Raw genomic sequence first — 13,923 nt, 5'->3', positions numbered from 1 at the left:
GGGCCTCCCCACACTTCTGGTCTACCAAGCCAGAGAAGGCCCCCCCGGCACCTCCCCTCATGCTAAGCTCCATTCCCAGGCCAGACAAGGCTATAAAAAGCCTGGCCTTGGGCCAGCTGGCAGACCACACACCGGGTATTTTTAACTTAAGGGGGCCTGAGGATCAGGCCAACACCAGGGCACCAAAAATGTGCAGAGAAGAATAACAACCTCCGGCCAGTATGGTGGTCTACACGGAAGATCCTTTTCCTGAGCTATCCTAATTACTAATGGGTGTCTTAATCCTGATGAAGACATTAAAAGATAACATTTGGGGAAGCTGATAAAAGTGGGTAGATATTTCGTTTTGGAAGTGCACGATCACTTTCAAAGACCATATGTAGAGTTATATAAACAGCAATGTGAACACCAAACACTGGCCAAATAAATTGAACTCTTATTCTTTATTCCTGACACATAAGGCTACAGACTTGACTTTTGTTATAATTACTCTAACAGTTTGCTGTTGTTGTTTTTAGTTTCATGCCGGTCTTGGCACTGGGCCACACATACAGATACTGTGAAGCTGTTCTCTTCGATAAAGCTCAAATATAGCAATAGTACAACGGAAGGCTGAGGAGCTAAGGATTATGCTATAATGACTAACTTCATTTTCTGGGTTCATAAGTATTAATCAGAAAGTTCTTTCCGTTTCATTCTTTATTGTTAAAAATTACACTGAAACACCGACGTTAGTTATATTTTCTGCCTTAAATGAGCACCACTGCATCTTTCCTTGAGGACTGAAGACTGGCAAAGTCTCTGTCACGATTCTAAATATGAATGCTTAGTATCACCTGTCCAGTGACAGGGCAAGCGGAAGGCCGGGTAGGCGGGGCCTCAATTACAACAGCCTCGCTCTGACTGTTTTATGTACTGGATTCTCTGACAGGCTTCCAGGGAGGAGGTCGAGTTGGGTTCTGCGACTCCTGGAGAGCAAGCCACATCTGCAAAGAGCCGGGCCTACAATCAGAAATTTCTTCTCGGACTAAATATAAGCTTAAAATACTTTACTTAACTTGCCTCTTTTTTTGTCCTAAAAGCAAAGGATAACCAGAAAAATCATGTCTACCTGCAGATGTGCATTAATTACCACCAAATGTAAACACATTCAGGGTATCCTTAACACATTCAGGGTAATGTAAATCCTTAACATTTACAACACCAGGATCATCTTCAGCCTCATTAAAATATATCTGCTCTCATCTGCAAGAAACCTCCAAAACTCTCTTTCCTTCCCATCGTCTATCTCAGCTGGACTCTCCTCTCTGTTGCCCTTCACTGGGGATGTTCTCTCCAGACCCAGACCTGATTTTGCCTCTGCCTGGTGGGAGAGCCTGGCTGGCCTTCCCACTTCAAACCTCCCATTGCTGGGTCCTAAACACAGCTGGGAGACCCCTTCCCCTGAGCAGCACTTCCTGAGTTCCGTGAAGCTTTTCCTGGCTAAACAAAGGCCACCCCGCCCTTACATGGCCTCCTCAGGCCAGGTTGCCTGCCAAACAGAGACACTCCAGTAGTGCTGCTTAATTCATTTATTCTTAGGTTTATTCTTAGTCTACCAATTCCTTGAGACACTAAAAACTCTGGTGCATTACCAGATAGCACAGTATTAAAATATCCTATGTAGAAAATAGGTTGGTTTAAAAAAAAAAAACAAAAAACTGCTTATTAAAGATGCCTTTGCAGAGGTTTCTGGTAAACAGATCAAAAGCTCATGTTTCTCTCTACTCTTTCATGGAACCCCATTAAAATGACAGTAAAGGAATAAAAACAAAAGTACCACAAGGCCAAAGAAAACATGAGGTGACATGGTAACAAATAAGAGAGGTCAAAAAATTTTTGGAAGGAGAAAAGCAGAAAGACAAGTGATAATTAAAGTTTTAATCTGTTCTAGGTGAGAAGATAAGAAGCAAGCTAATTAAAGTGCGGAACCCCAAAGACAGGAATCAGAGGGTGGTGGGGGGCTGGGTAGTAGGGAGCAATTCAGAGATCCCCCTTCTCAATCCCCACCCATCCTGTCGGAAGGCAAGAGGAACTGCCATCTGGAGGGGCCAGCAGGTGAGTCCATGGAAAGAGGCATTCAGTTAAAACATGTGGGCCCATGCCCCAGTCGGCCTCCAGCTCTCCAGACACCCTGACTTCTGCTCTGAGAGTCAATGATGAGTTAGTTACTGGGGAGGGGGAGATAACAACATGTGAGGGTCTGACAACAAGATGGCCCAATCCTCTCCCCAACCACAGCAGCCCCATCCACACATACAGTGTGCAGATCAGTTCTCAGAACTGGCTGTTAACAGATGTGCGGAGAGCGAAGGACCACCAGACATCTCAAGAAGGCCTCTGGCCAGGCACGGTGGCTCAGCCTGTAATCCCAGCACTTTGGGAGGCCGAGGCAGGTGGTTCACGAGGTCAGGAGTTTGAGATCAGCCTGGCCAACATGGTGAAACCCCATCTCCACTAAAAAGTCTCCACTAAAAATACAAAAAAAAAAAAAAAAAAAATTAGCCAGACGTAGTGGCGCACACCTGTAGTCCCAGCTACGTGGGAGGCTGAGGCAGAAGAATCACTTGAACGCGGGAGGCAGAGGTTGCAGTGAGCCGAGATTGTGCCACTGTAGAGACTCTGTCTCAAAAAAAAAAAAAATAAAGCCTCCAACCTTAAAGACTGTAAGACTGTGTAGGTGAAGGGCTAAAAAGGAAATATGGACCAGGAACACTGCAGAGGAGTTCTTCAAAAAGAATCCCAACATTATCGTCAGCGAGATAAACCATCGTAGCCACAAAATAAGAGTAAGATGGTATAAAAAAGAAAAATTTGGTGAACAAAACAAGTTCGTGGAAAGCGAAACTACAAAAACAGAACAAACATTTGCCAGGAACTAGAACAAAAAAAAGCAAACAGATGAAAGGAGGATAGAAAAAAAGTTTCAAAAATTAAAGAATCAATCCAGGACTTACAACATCCAGCTAATAAGGTTTATAGATGGTAAGAACAAAGAAAATAAAGATAAGGTAATTATCAAAAAAATAATACCCTCCCCTAACAAAGAAAAAAACAGCAACAAGCTTAATACTGATGAGTCTAGCAAAATGGATGGAAAATATCAACTCCAAAGTTCATCCACATTTTAGAAATCAATGAAATCAAATTTTTTAAGTCTCCAGAGAGAAAAACAATCAATGACATACAAAAGAAGAGGCCTTGGACTTCTCAACAGACATGCTAGAAGCTCAGAGGACAGTGGGGAACAACAGCTTTTGAGGGAAAATTATATCCAATCTAGAATTCTACACTCAGCCAATCCACCCATGAAGGCCACCTTTCTGACAAGCAGAGACACGCACCTCTCCTGCACCCTTCCTACAAAGCTACTACAGAATGAACCCTACTAAAACGAGGGATTACATAAAGACAAGACACGGAATTCAGAAAACAGGGTTTGAGGTCAAAGTAATTCCAAGAATGGCAGTTAAGGGATGCTTTTCTCCGCATACGCAGCAGGCCAGGAGGGTAATAAAGTACAGAATGCAGAATGCGGCAGGGGCCTCCCAGAGGGATTCCAGCTCGGACCAGGAGATCACCACTGCTGCTGAAAGCCACACAAAAGTTAAAGAGCAACATGCAAAGTGCTTACTTCCAAATCAAAGTCTAGTATGGCTGGTCTAATTAAAAGAATTTAAGCCACCTGAATGCATCCCTGGCTGCAAGAGAGGCTGTGAATTTGAGTTCTGAATTCTAAATTACACAGGCAGAGCTTTTTTACATGTGGACATCTCCCCAGACACAGAAAGGCTATTCAAAAGATGATGGTCATCCATAAACATGAAAAATGTTCACTCCGAGTCTGATTAACTAATGGGTTCCACCATCTTGAGAGGAATTGCACAGTTCTATCAGAGCTTGAGGATAAACCGGTGATGTATACATTTCTTAAAAAGTAAAATAACGGGCAGCTATCAACTCCTGGATAACAGAAAGCTGTACAGTAAGGAAATATGCTTACAGTCCATGACTCAACTACAGACAGTTATTTTACAGTTATATCAATGTAAATATCAAAAGCTGATTTAACCAAAAGTTATAATATGGAAAGATGATAGAAGGAAAAGGAAATACAGGGTAAGGCAGTCAGTTTTTATTCAAAACTTCACTTCCTTACTTATTTCTCTATCATCCTTCACCAGGTTAAACACACCAGAATAAATGCTCAGTGTTGAGTATACTGCCTGAATATTACTTAGATTTTTGGCAAGTTCCTATCTCCAAAGGCAAAAGTCATCAGCAATGTAGACTGCAAAGCAAAATATCAATTCTTTATATATAAAGTTAACTGCCATAGAGGTGCTATAATTGCATGATATACTCTGATATAGAAGAAAATAAGGTTAATAGAAATCATATACCAATTTTTAAAAGTCTACTTATCAAAACAATGTTTACAGACATACTGCACTTCCATTCTCTCTGGAAACATGGATAGATTATGAATTTTTTTCACTCTGGAAGCCTGAGCGCTTGCTCCAAGTATGAAGAAACAGTTTCTCTTCTTAAAAAAAAAAAAAAAAAAAAAAATCAAACAAGATCCAGCCAGCCTTTAAGCGGCAGCCCTGTGGCTTTCTGAATTGATCCATCAAAGCACCAAAGCAGAACAAAGATGAAAGGAAAATTTGGAAGCAAGAAGGGAAGAAAGCTAGATTCTATGCTCATAATCATGTGTAAACTGAAAATGTGAAAAATTCTGTAAAATTCACAAAGACCCCTTTACAATCTAATTGAACTTGAAAAGCACACTCTACCAGCTCCCCAAGAACACATACCTCTCTCCCCGGACCCAGCAAACTCCTACAGCAAAATCCAGGTCTAGGGGCACCTATTCCCCACCCCATGCAGCTTCAGGTGTTCCCAGAGTATGGTCCATAGATCTTGACCCAGCACTCCTCACACTGCATCCAAATACCTGGTACGTGTCTGTTCCCATGATGTACTTTGAGTTCACCCACTTAGGGCTACAAATAAACATCTGATGACAACTAAGTGAACAAACTATCAAAGACCTTAATAATATTCTCTCAATTTCTTCGACCAAAACAATAGCTATGGATAGCAATGGATATATGAGATAATGGCATTTATCTAAATGCAAAATATCAATTTTTAAAATTTAGTCAATACATATCATTATTAGAATCAGTCTGGATTCACATACACAGCCTAATACTTCCCCTACATCCCTGTCCTTACCCCAGCCCAGGTGTGCCCCTCGGTGTTACCACAGCCCCAGGGTAAACATCTCTACCTGTGCGCACTACTCAGCATATCTCTTTGCAGAGTGTCTCTGCCATGGTCCTCCGGAGCAAAGACCCAGTCATGGCTGTCTTGGTATTTCCCCATGACTAGTACAGGACTAATCACACTGTGGACATTGAAAATACATGTGCTGAGTTAAACTCAAAGTAAGTAAGCTTAACTTACAGTATGAACTGTTTTTCTTTCCAGTGAAACACTTTTTAATTCAAATAATTGTATTTTAAAATAAAACTCTGCATACTAGCATAAATATAAAATAATATTACTTGTCATAAACAGAAGATTACCAGAAAAAAATGAATACCATGAAGAGAAAACAATATGGTTACATTCTAACCAGATGTTGATGTTACCCAAGGCATAGACGGAAATGGGGTAGGAGGCACTATGAAGTGTTGGAAGGGTGCTATGGCATACTGACACCAATGAGAGAACAACTTCCCTGCTCTGTGACTCCAGGTTACGTAATGCTGTGTCTATGAGCCACCCAAAATGATCTTGCCTAACACCAGTGGAGTGTGTTGCACATACAGCAATGCTGGGCTGGAGGATCTTTAAGGCTACTATCTACTAGAAAAGCAGAATTCTCTACTTAGAGTTTGTATGAGCTTGGGCTACTTAACCTCTGTTTCCCCACTGGCAAAGTGAGTAGTATTACTTACCTCATGGATTTGGCGAGAATTATAGGAAATGATATATGGAAAGGGTTTGGCAAGATTCCCTGACACTTAAGAGTCTCAGTAAATAACAGACGAATGGTAAAATCCTGTTTCTAGTGTAAAATGGTACAGCCACTATGGAGAACGGTTTGGCAGTTCCTTAAAAAGTTAACGTACAGAATTACCATATGATCCAGCAATTCTACTCATAGGTATACACTCAAAATAATTGAAAGTAAGTATTCAAATAAATACCTATACACAAATGTTCATAATAGCACTAGTTATAATTCCTAAAAGGTGGAAACAACCCAAATGTCTATCAACGGATGAATAAACAAAATGCGATGCACATATCCAACCGATTTCATTTAATTTAATACTGATTTAACAACAGATTTAATTTAATACTGATGAGTCTAGCAAAATGGATGGAAAATACCAACTCCAAAGTTCATCCACATTTTAGAAATCAAGTTTTTAAAGTCTCCAGAGAGAAAAACAATCAGTAACATACAAAAGAAGAAGCCTTGGACTTCTCAACAGACATGCTAGAAGCTCAGAGGACAGTGGGGAACAACAGCTTTTAAGGGAAAATTATATCCAATCTAGATAGAATTCTACACTCAGCCAATCCACCCATGAAGGCCACCTTTCTGACAAGCAGAGGCACCCACCTCTCCTGCACCCTTTCTACAAGGCTTTATTATTTTATTATTTATTATTAAGCCATAAAAAGGAATGAAGTGCTGGTACGTGCCACAAGAGATGACCCTTGAAAACAGTATGTGAAGTGGAAAAAGCCAGACACAAAAGGTCACATATTGTATTATTCTATTTACATGAAACACCAGAAACAGGTAAATCCAGAGGTAGAAGGCAGGTTAGCCATTGCCTGGGAGGTAAGAGGGACAACAGAGAGTGACTACTTAAGGAGTCCAGGGTCTCATCTGGGGGTGGTGAAAATGTTGGAACTAGACAGAGGAGGTGGCTGTACCAAACTATTCCTGCAGTAAACATTACTGCACTGTACACTTTTAAGGGATAAATGTTATGTTATGTGAAGTTCCCCTCAAAAGCATCCCTCCAAGTATGACAGGCGTGGTAGGTAACATTCAATTTCCAATTTGTTAAAGGTCACAAAAGACTTTACATGAAACGAATATTCAAGTCAAAATGAGGCTACTTTAATTATAATCACTCTTAGTACTTAAAAACTCAAAGGAACTCTAGTGTCAGTGACGAGGATTCCAGCTTTACCAGAATCATAAAACAGTGCGAGCGTGCGCCCAGAGTTCAGGCGCTAACGGACTGACATGCTTGTTCTAGCACTCAGTAGGCAAGTAACTTTGAACAGCCTGATTAACCCCTTCCCTTAGCCTCCTCATTTGTAAACTGAGGATGACTATATAACAATGCCCGTCTCAGAGGCCATTACAAGGACTGGGTGAGTTAATCCATATAAAACAAGCAAAACAAGCAAGTGCCTGACCCAGAGTAAAACCTCAATAAACATGAGCTACTATTACTATTCATAAAATGGAGATGAATAGAAAGATGGCAGGGATTAAAGGAGAACATCCATGTAAAAGGACTTACCATAAGACCTGGCACAGAGATTGCTGTTATTCTTACTGTCATCCAGAGGCAACTTCTCAGATGATACAAATAAGAAATTGGGCCCAGAGAGGAGACGATGATGATGATAGTTACATGGAGGCACCACATTCCTGCCATTATCGTCATCAAAATTATTTATCTATCACAGATCCTCAACCAGAATAAAGCACACAGTGATGATTTTTAAGAATGCAACCTAAATTTCATTCCTCTACTCTGAGGTGCAACTGTCATTCCAGCCATAGCCATGCCCTCTGCTTTGGAAACGGGCTACGATGCAGTGTATGCATAATGGCAGCACCCCATAAAGCATTGTGAAAATCAAGTCTGGGTCCAAACACTCAGCGACAGAGAACTAAAATGCCATCAAAGCCCTTTCCATGATCCCAGCACAAACATGGATGTGAACTGTGCCCTCACCACAGAGGCTCAAAGCCCATCTTCCAGGCCCTGTTCTTCCACCACACATGGTAGAACTAGAACTCTCTTCCCTCCAGCAGCAAATCGCTAACAGAAGAACATCTGTTTTGTATGTACGGCATCCTAACTACTTGGCAACGTTCTTCAGTAAGCACTGTTGAATGACTGGTGTTGGGATGAAGAACCTAGCTCCCATCACACACACACCAAATCCGACTCAACCTTCTCCAGACCGAGGTATTACACCCAGCACAAGGGATCATTCTGAGACATGACGGGCCTTACAGCAGAATAGCAGCCATCTCCGATTTACTCAATGGGGTTAGAATCAGAGAGGAAGAAACATAGATCCCTGATATGACACACACTGAAATGAGCAAGACTGAAAACCACTCTGCTAGAACAATCTCTCAGGCATCAAAATTTCCTTAGGAATCTGAAAGCAGCATTAAAAACACAGTCCCGCAGCTGTCTGCAGGCTTCGTTCTCAGAGCACCTGGGCACAGGAATTCTAGTGGAAACTATGAAAGCCTTGGTGAACGAGCCCACCTCGGAGCTAACCATGGGAGGCAGATACATGGCTAAAACACACAAGACATTTTTGCAACAAGCTGGACAGATTTCACTGGTCAGAGTCTACGATTCAGCAACTTCTTTATTTGTAGTTTGGAAATGTTTGTGAAATGCCATGTAGGGCTCTAGATGATGGGTCCACACCTGGGGAAAACAGTCCCTGCCAGTCTAGGGCATATGTTCTAATGGAAGCATCAGACGAGTGAGGTTCAGGAGGGGATAAGAGAACTGGAGAAAACAGAATACGGCAGGAGGCAGTGGGAGTGTGCAATTTTACTTAAGTCAGAGAAATGTCTCAAGGACCTGAGATAGCAAGCCCCGCAAGACCAGGCCAAAAGCCTTCCCAGCAGGAGGAAAAGGAAACACAAAGGTCAGAACAGATGAAAAAGGCTGAGAAAGGTTGAAAGGCTGAGAAAAAGATTTAAAGGCTGAGAAACAGAGGAGGACCAGGTTGTGGCCCAGGCGGTGGGCAGGAAGGAGCTACCAGGTACTGAGACAGGAAAACTATAGGAGGCGACACTGAAGAGGGAAATTTTTACACAAGAAAAACTTTGGAACTGTCGAGAACAGTTCTGTGTTCCCTATAAAGAGTTAGCAACCAAAAAGTCCTGCCTCCAAACTTTAGAAATCAGAAATCAAATCTGCAGCCTCTCTTGCAGCCTGTGTACATTCACATGACTTAAATTCTTTGTTAGATCATAGCAGAGTTTGATTGGGAAGTAAGCACACTGCATGATGCTCCTTGCCAGACCTTGGTGGCTTTCCGCAGCAGTGGTGATTTCTTGGTCAGACCTGGAATCCCTCCTGGAGCCTCATGCCTCATTCTCCACTGTGTGCTTATCACTCTCATGGCCTGCTGCGTATGTGCAGTGAAGCATCCCTTAACCACCATTCTTGGAAGTGTGCTGTGATACATCAGATGCCATGAAGACTAAGGGCCAGTGATGTGACCAAGTTATCACTCTTCCCATCCTTTTATTTTGAAGCTAAGGAGGAAGAAGAACGGGTGAGAACTCAGCCAGAGACACTAGGGCAGAAAGAAGAGATTAGCTCTTTCTGGCAGCTGAAGGGAATTCTAGTATTTCCTCGTCTCCCCAACTGCTATGATTTGAATGTATTCCCTAAATTTCATGTGTTGAAATTTTAATCTCCAAATTCACATGTTGACTGGAGGTAGGGACTTCAGAAATCAATTAGATAAGGTAATCAGAATGAGGTCCCTGACAATTGGACTCATGGCTTTATGAGAAGAGGAAGAGAGATCTGAGCCGGCATTCTCCCACCCTCTCACCCTGTGATGCCTTCCACCAAGCTATGAAGGAGCAAAAGGCCCTCACCAGAGGCCAACACCATCCCTTTTAACTTCTCAACCTTCAGAATAGTAAGAAATAAATTTTCTTTCTTTATAAATTACCCAGTCTGTGATATTCTTTTATAGCAATAGAAAAGAAACTAAGACACTAACCATCAAATTTTGGCCAATTACTGAAGAGTAACACCTTGTCGTCTCCATGACCCCTAACGAATGGCACAGGACCCACAAGTAGGAAGAAAAGAAGGTAGGCCCTATTTCTCCATGAAGCCCAGGGCACTGAGGAGAACCTCCAGAGATGTAAATCCTTAAGATGTCTGGAAAATGACTATTGGGATAACTGAAGATCCTACTAGAAATCTCAAGGTAGGCCGGGCGCGGTGGCTCAAGCCTGTAATCCCAGCACTTTGGGAGGCCGAGACGGGCGGATCACGAGGTCAGGAGATCGAGACCACCCTGGCTAACACGGTGAAACCCCGTCTCTACTAAAAAATACAAAAAACTAGCCGGGCGAGGTGGCGGGCACCTGTAGTCCCAGCCACTTGGAGGCTGAGGCAGGAGAATGGCGTAAACCTGGGAGGCGGAGCTTGCAGTGAGCTGAGATCCGGTCACTGCACTCCAGCCTGGGCGACAGAGCGAGACTCCGTCTCAAAAAAAAAAAAAAAAAAAAAGAAAGAAAGAAATCTCAAGGTAATATACTAATTGAAAAAAAGGGGGCCAGGCACGATAGCTCACGCCTGTAATCCCAGCAGTTTGGGAGGCCAAGGCGGGTGGATCACGAGGTCAGGAGATCGAGACCATCCTGGCTAACAAAGTGAAACCTGTCTCTACTAAAAAAAAAAAAAAAACAAAAAAACAAAAACACACACACACACACACACACACACACACACAAATTAGCCGGGCATGGTGGTGGGCACCTGTAGTCCCAGTTACTTGGGAGGCTGAAGCAGGAGAATGACGTGAACCTGGGAGGCAGAACTTGCAGTGAGCTGACATGCACCACTGCACTCCAGCCTGGGCACAGAGCGAGACTCTCTCAAAAAAAAAAAAAAAAAGAAAAGAAAAGAAAAAAATGGAAGCCTCCTTGTTGGCTGACCCTTTTAAGAAAGCATCTGAGGTCACAGATCCCATAGGCCAATAATTACTCTGGCCTTTTCCTTTTCCCAGTTCTCTTTGGAAACAATGATTATGATACTGATTATAAAGAAACATCTAATCCTTACTTAGAGCTTTTTTGTTTGTTTGTTTTTTAATTATTACATTTTAAGTTCTAGGGTTAACTGTGTACAATGTGCAGGTTTGTTACATAGGTATAAAGTGCCATGTTGGTTTGCTGCACCACATTAGGTATTTCTCCTAATGCTATCCCTCCCCCAGCCCCCGACAGACCCCGGTGACTTAGAGCGTTTTAAGAGCTATTGCTTTCAGGCATGCTCTCGCTATCACTGGCAGCTCAGGCTGGAAAACCATCCCTACGTAGCTGTCTTTTCTGCGGTGCATCTCAGACTGAAGCTTTCTTCCAAAAGACGTTTGTCTCCAGCTCTCTTGAGGACTAGCTACTATAACTAGCCAAGTGAGGCTGGTTATGCCATGTCTCAGGACCATTAAGTAAAACTTAATTACCCCAGCAATGACAGGTTTTGCATTTTAATTCTAATACCTGCGTATTTTTGCTATTAACATTAGTCTGACTTTGTTTCTGAATGTTCAGTGTTTTATAGATCTTGACTTGGATTCCTGCCTTTGACTAACCCTGAAGAGCCAATTCTACAGGTTGGTTTGCTTGGTAGTTATTTAAAAAAAAAGCATGCTCTTACCAAGTCAATATCAATAAAGGGAGATGAATTTGGCTCATTCTTTGGAATATGGTCTGCTTTCTAAATTAAACACATTTCTCTGTAAGAATTGGGAAGTTGGGTAACTCCTGCTGTTTATCTAGTGACCAAAATTTTGGATTGCGGCTATTTAAGTAGGCAAGGGATGTTTGTGTTATACACGCACACTACCCACACTCAGATCTCAAATCCAGGACATCCCAAACATTTCTAAACTCGAGTCCAACTGCAGAGCTGCTCTTGAGGCCTGACGAAGCCTGGATTAAGCAAGGCTCCCTGGCTCTGCGGAGGGGTCCACAGGCCACTCTGAGAAGCGAGACGGCTGCTTCTTTATAATTCCCTATTTCCCTCACGCTCCCACCCATCTTCTTCCTCTGCACCTTCTTGGCTTAAGAGTTTTCTTAATTTCATTCACAACTACAGATTTAACTTTTAAAGTTCCTTTTCAAAACTATAATAAGGGCAAATAGCTTTAATAAATTTGTTACATGTAAAAATAATCAAACTGCCATAAAGAATTTTTTGCCATAAAGAATTTAACTATTGGCTGGCTATTAACATAAAAGAAAAAACTTCTTGCCTTTAGAAAAAAAAACTTGTTTTAAAATACAAAAACAAAGCCATGTAGCCTACCTCATGGGAGTTAAAGAGTTAAAGTAATGCATAGAACATAAATCTTGAAACTTATTTCTATCCCGACTTCACTTTATACAATTTGTCACAATGTTGTACAATATATACTTCTTTTCAGAACTACTTAGAAAGTAACAATGTCTTAAAAATGAGTAATTGCTAGATCTCTCTTTGCTTCCTTTTGTGATTCCAAGAATGTCAACCTTAAGATTTTCTACATATCAAAAAGGACAGGCTGCACTCTATACATCTAACACATACCAGGTTCTCTCAGAACAAAGACCTTATCTGAGAACGCATTCATTTTAAAAAAACAATAAAATTAAGAATTGGAAAATAATTTATTAGACTGCTTCCAACAATTTGCTAATCTTTGAAGAAGAAAGAAACACCTTTTTCTCTTTTAAAAAGAATTTTAAAGAATTTGGGTCAGCAGTTATAGTAATACAATTTGTCAAGCATCAGCCCATACATTTCACAAGACTGTTGAAATAACAAGACTTTAAAATCTAATACTGAGGCCAGGTATGGTGGCTCATGCTTATAATCCTAGCACTTTGGAGACCAAGGCGAGTGGATCACTTGAGCCCTGAAGTTCAAACCAGCCTGGGCTACATGGCAAAACCCTGTCTCTACAAAAATATTAAAAATTAGCTGGGTGTGGTGGCATGCACCTGTAGTCCCAGCTACTCAGGAGGCTGAGGTGAGAGAATCACCCGAGCCCAGGAGGTCAAGGCTGCAGTGAGCTGTGATCGTATACTCCATCCTGGGTGACACAGCAGGACCCCATCTCAAACAAACAAACAAACAAAAATCTAATACTGAAATGAAAAGACATTCACTTATTGTTACTTTAAAGGGGAAATCCAAGCTGGGAGGTCTTATAGTCCAACCCTCTCATCTGGCAAAGGAGCACGATGAGATCCAGATTTTCCCAGTATCACACACAGATTAGACATTAATAGGCAAGGACTCAACCATCCCAGCTCCTGGTTCTGGGCTCATTTCATTCCTTTGGGTCAGTGGTGAGTTTCTGATTCACCGAGTGGGCCAAGAACCAGCCATCACCACCAAGCCTCCAGAGGGTGTAAGCTGCCCCCGCTTGCTGACGTGGCCTCCCTCTAATACCTTGACTCACAGGGCAGTCACGGGAGATTAAGGCCTTCACAGTCAGATGTCACTGATATGGGCATCCTTAGGCATCCGTGGCAGGATTTTCTTAATGCCCTGGGAGACTCTAACATTCAGCAAAGTTTGAGAACCACTTGTCTAAGATACGTCACTTAATCGCTTTAACTTTCCATTTCTCTTGTGGGATTTCCATTGTTGTTTAGCGTTTGTTTTTCAAGGAGCACTGAAGGGATATGGTTGGTTGATTTTACTGATGTCGACTGTTACCTTTATTTGAATTATTAACATTTTAACAGAAATATCATGCTTAATGTTTCTTTGGTGAAAGCAAATAAATCACACTTATTTAAAATATACTCAAATAATTCAATGCTACCTAAAACACACACTT

The 13,923-nt window shown here is 41.8% G+C and overlaps 1 protein-coding gene across 7 annotated transcripts in view; it reads right to left on the bottom strand.

The window, feature by feature from the left end:
- The window catches only part of ARID1B (AT-rich interaction domain 1B), a 445,370-nt gene that overhangs the window by 370,719 nt on the left and 60,728 nt on the right, over positions 1-13,923 (bottom strand). The gene's annotated exons all lie outside the window — the stretch shown is intronic.

Source organism: Rhinopithecus roxellana, chromosome 4, assembly GCF_007565055.1.
Source record: "Rhinopithecus roxellana isolate Shanxi Qingling chromosome 4, ASM756505v1, whole genome shotgun sequence".
NCBI lineage: Eukaryota > Metazoa > Chordata > Mammalia > Primates > Cercopithecidae > Rhinopithecus > Rhinopithecus roxellana.
This window is presented reverse-complemented; position numbering and strand designations above follow the sequence as displayed.